Raw genomic sequence first — 10284 nt, forward strand, 5'->3', positions numbered from 1 at the left:
GGAAAGTAGAAATAACATCTTCTTTCTAGCATTGAGGATTAAATGTGATAATGCATGTAAAATACTCGGCTTGAGGCCTACCACACAGTAAGTGTTAGAGAAGTGATGACTATTCCTATTTTGATTATTCTTGGTCTAATGCTGTCCCTGTTTAAGTTCTTCAGCTGGTTTCTCTTTGCTCCCAGGACTAGCTGCTGGCAGAGCTCAGGTTTTCCTCATTTAAATGAGAAATGAGCTCCTAACCAGAAAAAAATCCTAGGGCATATTTTCAAAAGTGCTGGGAAGTAGCAAAGGAACCACCCTGGGGGGGATCACCTGTCCACCTCTCTGTCCCACCCCAGAACTGAAAATTGCACGGGTCAGAGGGTGGTTTAAGAAGATCTGTTCCTAGGCCTCCAGATGCTTTAAGAGCTTTAAGAGCTACCACTGATCAAAGGTGAAAGTAGTCAAGGCCAAGGAGCCCCTTAGATGTAAATCCAGACATGTCACCTTCCCAAACCAGCCTATCCACCCTGCCTCCCTGCTGGGAGGCCTGTATCTAGAATCCTTGCCCAGAGCACACTTGCTTCTTTCTCTGGGTCCTCTGGCAGGATGGTGATGTCACAAAGTAGAGGGCAGAGGGGGTGGCCATAGATATACCCTGGACTACCCTCACAGTGAACCTGCCCATCACAAACAAGGGCTGCAGCATGAAGGGGGCCAACCTCTGCCTTCCAGGTACCTGCACTACCTATCAGATGACAGCCTGGCTGCCAGTTAGCATCCCTGCTGACTCCTGTGGCCTGCCCTTTCCAGAGACTATGCTCCAGGTAAGAGGGTGAGGAACAGGTGCAAGGAAGGTAAAGAGAAAGCACCCCCAGCCTCTTTTGCCTCACGTTCCTGGAATCATAAGTTCTTCCAGGAGGAACAACAGTGGAGTCAGAATTGGAGAGAAAAGACCTTGGATTTTTGACAATACCTGTTTGTGGCCATGAAACCTTTCTATGGAATTCAGGGATCTCAGTCCTGACCTATTTGAAGGTACTCTGGAGACCACAGGGGCAGACCCTGATGAAGACTCAGGTCACATAAAACATCTATCAGTCTTTTTACTTTGAAAAGCCTAGAGAAGATTAGCTTTGTGTAATGGAAGGAGGCTCATCTGACTTCCCATTCAGAGGCCAGAGACCCACCGTCACCACCACCACTTGAAGTATCCACCACCTCCTGCCCCTCCCTAAACCTTGCTGCAATGGGCCTGGACCTCTGAGACATATTGCCAGGGTAGCCAGGAATATCCAGTTAGGTCTGGGAGTTGAAGTCATTAAGGAAAGGTGTTTCTAAGTGTAGAAGATGTCCTGGGCTCTTACCATGAGGCAGTTCCTCTTCATTCCCTCAGAGGTGGGGGTGTCTCTCCATGAAAAGTCACATGGTGTTTCTGGGGGGAGCCCCTCTGTCTAGTTCCTGCTTCATCTGGTCCAAACTTGTCACAAGATGGCCTTTTGTGAAGTCACAAAGCTGGCTGCCTCCCCACAGGACCAGGGACCAGGACAACCAGGGATTAGTGGGAATTACTTGGGGCTATGGAGGGCTTCAGAAGTGGCCTTTGGACTCTGAGGGAGGTGGGGGGTCTGGAGGGGCTCAGGTTGTAAAGCATGAGGGGGTCAGTCGGAGACCTGGGGATGAGAACAGTTTCTCAGATCTTGGTCATTGCAGGGAGGTAAGAACAGCAGGCGCCTGGGTCTGTGGTCTGTGGTCTTTGGCCATCATCCTGTCCCTTGAGACCCAGAGGAAGAGGGTGAATAGAGGGCCCCACCCCAATTGAATACATATAAAAGTTCTGATCACTGATGTTCTGGATGTTCCATGGCAAAGAGAGGTTAAGACCTCTGAGCTGAGGATTCAGTCTTCCCCTCAGTGCAATCCATCGATGGTCATTCACTTGTGGTTGAATTTTCCACCTGTTTCCTGGGCAAGCGCATGCTCTCACATTCTTCTGCATTGATAAGCAGCCCCGTTGGCCTTGGGATACCCTCACCCGTTGGACTGCTCAGAGGAAGAAAAAGGTTGGGAGAATAAATGGGAATACCCAGAGCCCACTCTCTCCAGGGTATAGAAATTTCTACCACCAGAGAAGCTAACCCATAAAAGAAAACAGGAGGGAGAAGAAAGTTTCACTACATATAGTATACAAAGTCAACCACTGCTGTGGAAGGTCACAGTTTGGGGGGGGGGGGGGGGCGGGATTCAGGAGAGCCACTTGATTGAAGTCTTGTTTAAAAAATTTGTTTTAGGGGCACCTGGGTGGCTCAGTCGGTTAAGTGGCCGGCTTCGGCTCAGGTCATGATCTCGCGGTCTGTGAGTTCGAGCCCCGCGTCGGGCTCTGTGCTGATGGCTCTGTGCTGATGGCTCAGAGCCTGGAGCCTGCTTCTGTTTCTGTGTCTCTCTCTCGATGCCCCTCCCCCATTCACGCTCTGTCTCTCTCTGCCTTTCAAAAATGAATAAATGTTAAAAAAAATTTAAAAAAAAAAAGAAAAAAAAATTTGTTTTAGTATTTATTTTTAAGAGAGAAAAAGAGACAGAGCACTAGTGGGGGAGAGGCAGAGAGGGAGACACAGACTCTAGGCTCTGAGCTGTTAGCACAGAGCCTGATGCAGGGTTCAAACCCATGAACCTTGAGATCATGACCTGAGTCGAAGTCAGACACTTAACTGACTGAGCCACCCAGGCACCCCTGAAGCCTTGTTTAAAAAAAAATCAATAGGGGTGCCTGGGTGGCTCAGTCAGTTGAGCCTCCAACGTCAGGTCAGGTCATGATCTCACAGCCTGTGAGTTCAAGTGCTGTGTTGGACTCTGTGCTGACAGCTCGGAGCCTGGAGCCTGCTTCAGATTCTGTCTCTCTCTCTTTCTCTCTCTCTCTCTCTCTCTCTGCCCCTTCCCCACTCACTTTCTGTCTCTCTCTCTCAAAATAAATTTTTTTAATCAATAAAAAATATTTTCTGTGAAGCTAGGGATTCCTGAGTTTCAGCTCTATGCCTCACCTTGTATCCTGTGTCACTTGGGCTGAGGAGGATGCAGCACATGATGGAGATGACATGTCCTGCTCTCAAGGGCCCACAGTCTAGGAGCTGAGTGACTGTGCCCAGCTGCCTTCCTTTTTTTTTTTAATTTTTTAAAATGTTTTATTTATTTTTGAGAGACAGAGAGAGACAGCATGAGTGGGAGAAGGCAGAGAAAGAGAGGGAGACCCAGAATATGAAGGCTCCAGGCTCTGAGCTGTCAGCACAGAGTCCAACATGGGGCTCGAACTCACGAGGGCCGTGAGATCATGACCTAAGCCGAAGTCGGAGGCTCAACCCACTGAGCCACCCAGGTGACCCCCCCCCCCCCCAAGTTGCCTTCCTTAAAGAGAAAGCTATGGCCCAGGAAGTGGTGGGGCAGCCTGGAATCCCTAGGGCCCTACCTCCCAGGTCAGGTCCCTACATTTACCTGAAGGTAAGAACAGACTAGAATCATGAGGGCTTTTGACATTAGAGCCAAGGCAGCTTCACACTGTCTCTCGGGGGCTGAAGTTCTGGGTCTTGGGGTCATTCATTCTGTTAAGAGTGGCCCTCCCCCATGTGGCTCCTCTCTTGGCCATTTTTGTTGCAGCATTGAAGCCATACTTCCACAGAGGGTCTTCTACTGTATACTCTATGGAGCCTGCGAGTGTGCTGTGGGGACAGGCCTGGTCTAAGGGGTAAAAGACTAGAGGGCGACCCTGGGCAAGTTTCCCCATCAGAAGTTTACTAGAGCTACGGTTTTTAAATTTTGTTAGTATTATTTTAGTGTAGAATCCTTTTTTTTTTTTTTTCCCCAGTGAAATCTTGTACATCTGTTCATTAAGTAGAAAAAAGAAGCCATGTTGGGAGTTGGAGGACACCGTGTGGCAGAGTTCCTACCAATTCTGAGGAACTCCTTAGGATTCTAAGGAACTCAGTTTGAAAACCATCTGTCATGTGGCTTCCAGACCCATCTTGGCTTAGCCTGCCATAAATCTGTGACTTCAAAGCCCAGGCTTTAAAAAGAAAGAGAGCAGGCTAAGGAATACCACATTTAGTGGCCACCTCAGAGTCCTGTCCTGAGTAACTTCCCCCACTATCACTTCCAGTTCCTGGTCCTGGCTCGGCTTAATTACAACCGCCAGTACATCTCCAACCCACCTCTCACCTAGCCCTCTACTCCTAACTTTGATTCTCTTTTATGGGTTCTGAAATCAGCATCCAGGGCTCTGTGGCCCAAAGCCCACATAGGTGTCCTAAGTCAGGAGCACATCAGGCACCTTTCTGAACCTGAGTTCAGTAGGCAGGAGACAGGAGATTCTCATTCTCTGGGTAGCATTCAGATTTGCCTCTCTTCTGAGATTCTTGTAGCCTCCAGAATTGTCCTTGTCCTTTTTTAAAGTTTTTTTCGGAGTTTTTGTGTGAGTTTTTGTTTTTTTTGAGAGAGAGTGCACACGTGCATGAGTGGGGGAGAGGCAGAGAGGGAGAGGAGGAAAGAGACACTCAAGCAGGCTCCACACTCAGCACAGAGCCCAAAAAAGGGGCTCTATCTCACAACCCTGAGGCCATGAGTTGAGCCAAAATCAAGAGTCAGACACTCAACCGACTGAGCCACCCAGGCGCCCCTCTCCTTGTCCTTTTTTGAATGCAGGACATACTAATTTCATGGGGCTGCAAGCCTTACCTAGGAGCCAGAAAATACTCAGGGCAGCCTGGGTGGAGAGCAAACCCTGCCCTCCCCCATTTCTTTTCCTCAAAGATGCAGAGCAGAGAGCAAGGTGGGCTCCCCACCCCCAAACCTGTTAGGACTGGATTCCAGGGGCTTTAGTTTCAAAGAATCCATAAAAAGCATCATGGCCTTGGCTACTCTGAGGAGGACCAGAAATTCAAGAGGGCAGAGTAATGGTGCTGTGGACCTTGTTACAGAGAAAGGTAGTTACATTGTAGCATAAAACAAAGGCTACTGCTTTTTCTCTGCCCTGATGGCTAGGGAGGCAGGGCAAAGACAGCAGACATTCCCTAGGGCCAGGCATGGTGAAGCAAAAACAAGGCTCTTCAGTAAGCTGAGAGGCTAGTACAAGGTTCTCCGCCCTAGCTGCACATTTGAATCACCTGTGGAGTTTTGATGATCTCCCAGTGCCAGGAGCCTGTTCCAGATCAATTAAATCAGTATCTCTACAGATGGGTCACAGACACTATTGTTTCCCAAAGCTCCACAGGTGATTCATTCACAGCCAAAGCCAAGAATACTGGTCTGGGGTGAGAAGCTGGCATCAAACAGAATGTGGATGTGATGCTCTTCACCCTGAGGTGGGCCTGGAGACTTGAAATCCTGGGGGCCTAGTGAGCTGGGCCCTGCTGCTACTGGAAGCCATGGGATCCTCTGTTACTCTCCTACCTACATACCCACTCACCTGCCACACACACACACACACACACACACACACACACACACACACACACCAGAGCACCTATTCCAGTGAAAGTGGGACAGAAGGCTCAGTGATCCAGCCCCAGGGAAGGAGAGCATGCGCCCTGATTTAGAATCCTGACCCTGCTCCTCTTTAGCTATGTGGCCTGACAACACTTCTGGGTCTCAATTTCTCATCCATAAAATGGGGCAATAATGCTTACTTTGAAGGTGGTTACAAGGAAGTACCCAGCTCACAGGAAGAGCACTAGAGATTGGGCCGCTAAGCAATAGGAGCCCAGACTCCCCCTGTCAGCTGAGACATGGCCGTAGGGATCAGCTGTCCAACTCTCTGGTTTTTCACATGAAGATCTCAAAGTCCAGAGGGGAGAAGTTTTCCCAGGATACACAGCCAGCCAGAACCCAATCTCCCTCTGCCCCAGGAGCTTCACATCATGGCAGCCTTCCTGTGTTGGGCTTTAGCTCTCCTCATCCAGCAAAAGTCCAAAAATGATCTCTAGGGCTTCTAAAGAAGTAAGCAGGGATTTTATAATAACCTTTAGAATGTCTTATTGGAGATGCTTGGCTGACCTTGGGGTAGAGGGTATCCAATCTGGCCATTTGGCCCCAATGGGCTATTTGTCTCCACTCCCTTCTGATAGTCCTTATCCTAAAAAGAAGGTTCATCACCTCAGTGCTAAGGGTGAACCCCCCCCCCCCCCCCCGCCGGCCTCCCGAGGCTGAGGACTACAGAACAAGGATCCACTCTGCCCCTGAGGCCTGGGCCTTGGGTTAGAAAGAGTGGGCAGGGCAGATTGCTTTTCCATATAAGCTCTTTTTGTACTTTAGCTTCGAAGCCACTGAACATGGACTGCTTTGGTAAAAATAAATCGTATTGGAAAGTAAAACTATACATGTCACCATACATTTGTCCAAATCCATAGAATATACAAACACCAAGAGTGCTAATAAACTACAGACTCTGGGAGATGGTGATGAGTCAGTGTAGGTTCACTGATTGTGACAAATGTACCACTCTGGTGGAGAATGTTGGTAATTGAGGAGGCTGGGGTGAGGGAGGAGGCGGGTGTGGGGGGGAAGTGTGGGGGCTGTGTACTTTCTGCTCAATTTTGTTGTGAATCTAAAACTTCTCTAAAAATGTTAAGTAGAGGGGCACCTGGGTGGTTCAGTCGGTTGAGTGTCTGACTTTGGCTCAGGTCATGATCTCGCAGTTCATGGGTTCGAGCTCCACATAGGGCTCTGTGCTGACAGCTCAGAGCCTGGAGCCTGCTTCGGATTCTGTGTCTCCCTCTCTTTCTGCCCCTCTCCTGCTTGCATTCTGTCTCTCTCTCAAAAATAAACATTAAAAAATTGTTTTAATAGAAATAAAAATAGTAAGTAGATAGAAGTAAAACTGATATATACAGAGAATAATAGTACCCTTCCCATGGTGTCTGCAAGGATTATATGAGCTAATGAACATTAAGGACTTAGCCTGACCCAGGTAATTGCTCAGTATGAGTTGGCTTTTGTGTTTTATTCTAAAGCCATCTCTGTCCCGTGGTTTCCTCTCAGCTGCCACTCATGAGAGGGAGATGGTGGGAACAGATCTTTCCCACCCTTTATCTCAGGATGCTGAGGCACCAGAGGCTTTGTCACTAGCTCAGTCACATGGTTTAACTGGTGATGCTACAGCCAGGCCTCTGGTGAAAGTTACTGACCTTTGTGCAGCTAGAGTTCTGCACTAAGTCCAGGCAGACACAGAGCATCTCCTTTGAGCAAGGTCCCATGCTCAGACCCTCAAAGTGTTCTTTCAACAGTCCTACAAGGTAGGCATCATTGCTCCATTTTAACAGATGAGTAAGCTGTGGCTCAGAGAAATTAACTAACTTGTCCAAGCCTGCTCGGCTATAAGGACAAAGTCCAGAACTCCTGCTTTCTCCATCAGGAAAGGAGGCACCGGAGGTGAGCATTCGGCCAGTACCCTAGCTTGACCTATGGTACTTATCCCCTCCTCCAGCAGCCTTTCGAAGATGCCACCTTGGAGGACAACATCTTCTTCCCAGAAGGACTTGAGCAGCCCAGTGGCATCCCCCAGGTCTGTTGGGATACCTACTCTGGGGAAGGATGAGGAAGCATCCCAACCCCTCTCTTTTGGAGTCTGGAGTTGGAGATGCTGGAGTATAGAGGGCCTGATTCCCCATCCTCCCTCTCCCAGCCTACCTAGCTGCCTTTTTAGGCAGCTCATTCTTCCCTGTGTTAACTTTCTTGCCTACTTCCATCTTCAGGTGAAAGGGAAATGATGAAGATGAGTTATCCTGGAGGCCCAAACCTTCAATGTGGTAGCTGGGCATAATCTGGGAAGGCTTCCTGCAAGTGGTAAGGGTCAGGGCCAGACTGTAAAAAGTGGAAATAAATAGATGGAGAGAACCATGGGAAGAACCCAAACTGTGATTTCCCTCTCCTTCTTAGAACTGTAGGTGCATCACCTCCTAATAGACACTCATTTGCTGATTCTTTCATTCATTGATGGAGTACCATGTGCTGGGTAGGAAACAGGATTCTACCTCATGTCCACAGGCTCTTCAGGTTGATAGCCACACAAACAGCCATACAATGTGACAGTGGCTGTAATGAACATGTTCTGGGACCCCACAGGCTGCTAAAGCGCATCAGAGCATTCAAGAGAGTTGACATGTGGCTCCTTAAGGACCAGCTCTGTGTTTCCTAAACCCCAGATATACTTACATAGGAAACAAATGGTTTTTATAAAAACAAAAAGTTCACTTTGCTCTCACACAATATTCAGTGTTCCATTGTGTTTGTAACCCCACATCCAACTATGGAAAAGTTTCTCTGGATCCCAGTAGTTCTTAACTCTTTTTTTTTTTTCTGTTTTTTTTTTCTTTTATTGTGATAAAATACATATACATATAAAAGTTTACCCTTTTAACCTTTTTAAGTGTACAGTTCAGTGGCACTAAATATATTCATAATGTACAACCATGACCACCATCCATCATCTTCATTGTAGCTCTTTTATTTTTTAAAATTGAAACTCTCTACCCATTAATATTAACTCCCCATTCTCTGTTCCCCCCAGTCCCTGGCAACTACCATTCTACTTTCTGTTCTGTGAATTTGACTGCTTTAGATACCTCAGGTAAGTGGAATCTTACAGAGGCGCCTGAGTGGCTCACTCGGTTAAGCTTCCAACTTTGGCTCAGGTCATGGTCTCGGGGTCTGTGAGTTCCAGCCCCACATTGGACTCTGTGCTGACAGCTCAGAGCCTGGAGCCTGCTTTGGATTCTGTGTCTCCCTCTCTCACTGTCTCTCATGCTCTGTCTCTCTTACTCTCAAAAATAAATAAACATTAAAATTTTTTTTAAAAAGTGGAATCTTACAGTATCTGTCTTTCAAATGACTGACCTCAAGATTCCTCCATGTTGTAGCATGCAACAGGATTTCCTTCCTTTTAGAGGCTAAATAATATTCCACGGTATGTATATATCACCTTTTGTTCGTGCATTTATGCATCAATGGACACGGGTTCCTTCCACATTTTAGCTATTGTGAATAATGCTGCTATGAAACATGGATGTATAAATATCTCTTTGAGATGCTGTTTTCAGTTCTTCGGGGTACATACTCAGAAGTGGAATTGCTACATTATATGGTAAATCTAGTTTTAATTTTTTGTAGAGCCACTGTACTGTTTCCACAGTTGCTGTGTCATTTTATATTCTCACAAACAATGCAGAAAAGTTCCAATTTCTCCACTTCCTCACCAACACTTGTTCTTTCTGTTTATTTTTTTTTTAAGTTTATTTATTTTTGAGGGAGCCTGGCAGACAGAGAGCGTGAGACACAGAACCTGAAGCAGGCTCCAGGCTCTGAGCTGTCAGCACAGAGCTCGATAAGGGGCTCAAACTCATGAACTGTGAGATCATGACCTGAGCCGAAGTCGGACACTTAACCAACTGAGTCACCCAGGCACCGCTATTTCTGTTTATTTCATTGCTAATGTATAGAAATGAAACTTATTTTGTGTGTTGACTTGTTTCCTGCTACTTTGCTGAATTCGTTTATTAGTTCTAGCAGTTTTTTTGTTTGTTTGTTTGTTTGGAATCTTTAGGGTTTCCTACATATGAGATCCTATTATCTTCAAACAGGGATTATTTTACTTCTTCCTTTCCAACTTAGATGCCTTTAATTTCTTTTTCTGGACTAATTTCTCTGGTTAAAATTCCAGTACTGTATTGAATAGAAGTGGCAAAAGCAGGCATCCATCGTTACCTTGTTCCTGATGTTGGAGGAAGAGCTTTCAGATTTTCACCATTGTGATTTGGGCTTGTTTTTTGCTGTGGGTTTTTTTATATATGACTCCTATCATATTGAAGTAGTTTCCTTCTGTTACTCGTTCTTTTAGTGATTTTATCATGAAAAGGTGTTGAATTTTGTCAAATGTTTTTTCTCTATCAATTGAGATTATGTGCTTCCTCCTCCTTCATTTTGTTAGTAACACCCTGATTGATTTTAGTATGATGAACTATTCTTGCATTCCAGGAATAGATCACAATTGGTTGTGGTGTATATTCCTTTTAGTATGCTGCTGAATTTGGTTTGCTAATATTCTATTAAGTATTTTTTCATCAATGTTCATAAGGTATAATTATATGTAGTTTTCTTGTAGTGTCTTTTTTTTTTTTTTAACGTTTATTTTTGAGACAGAGAGAGACAGAGCATGAATGGGGGAAGGGTCAGAGAGAGAGGGAGACATAGAATCAGAAGCAGGCTCTAGGTTCTGAGCTGTCAGCACAGAACCCCACGCGGGGCTCGAGCTCACAGACCGCG

The 10284-nt window shown here is 46.4% G+C and overlaps 1 protein-coding gene and 1 long non-coding RNA gene across 2 annotated transcripts in view; one reads left to right on the forward strand and one right to left on the reverse strand.

The window, feature by feature from the left end:
- The window catches only part of DCAF1 (DDB1 and CUL4 associated factor 1), a 93464-nt gene extending 92016 nt beyond the window's left edge, over positions 1 to 1448 (reverse strand). Inside the window, exon 1 of the mRNA XM_053896692.1 lies at positions 1350 to 1448. The gene's annotated coding sequence lies outside the window, so the exon portion shown is untranslated. The remainder of the gene's footprint in view (positions 1 to 1349) is intronic.
- LOC109247868 (uncharacterized) lies at positions 677 to 8655 on the forward strand. Its single transcript, XR_002071876.2, has 4 exons — positions 677 to 809; positions 7451 to 7528; positions 7719 to 7809; positions 8534 to 8655. It is a non-coding gene; the product is annotated as an uncharacterized LOC109247868 (long non-coding RNA).
- The last annotated feature ends 1629 nt before the right edge of the window (positions 8656 to 10284 follow it).

This window comes from Panthera pardus, unplaced genomic scaffold, assembly GCF_024362965.1.
Source record: "Panthera pardus isolate Hobbes unplaced genomic scaffold, ASM2436296v1 HiC_scaffold_8, whole genome shotgun sequence".
Lineage (NCBI taxonomy): Eukaryota > Metazoa > Chordata > Mammalia > Carnivora > Felidae > Panthera > Panthera pardus.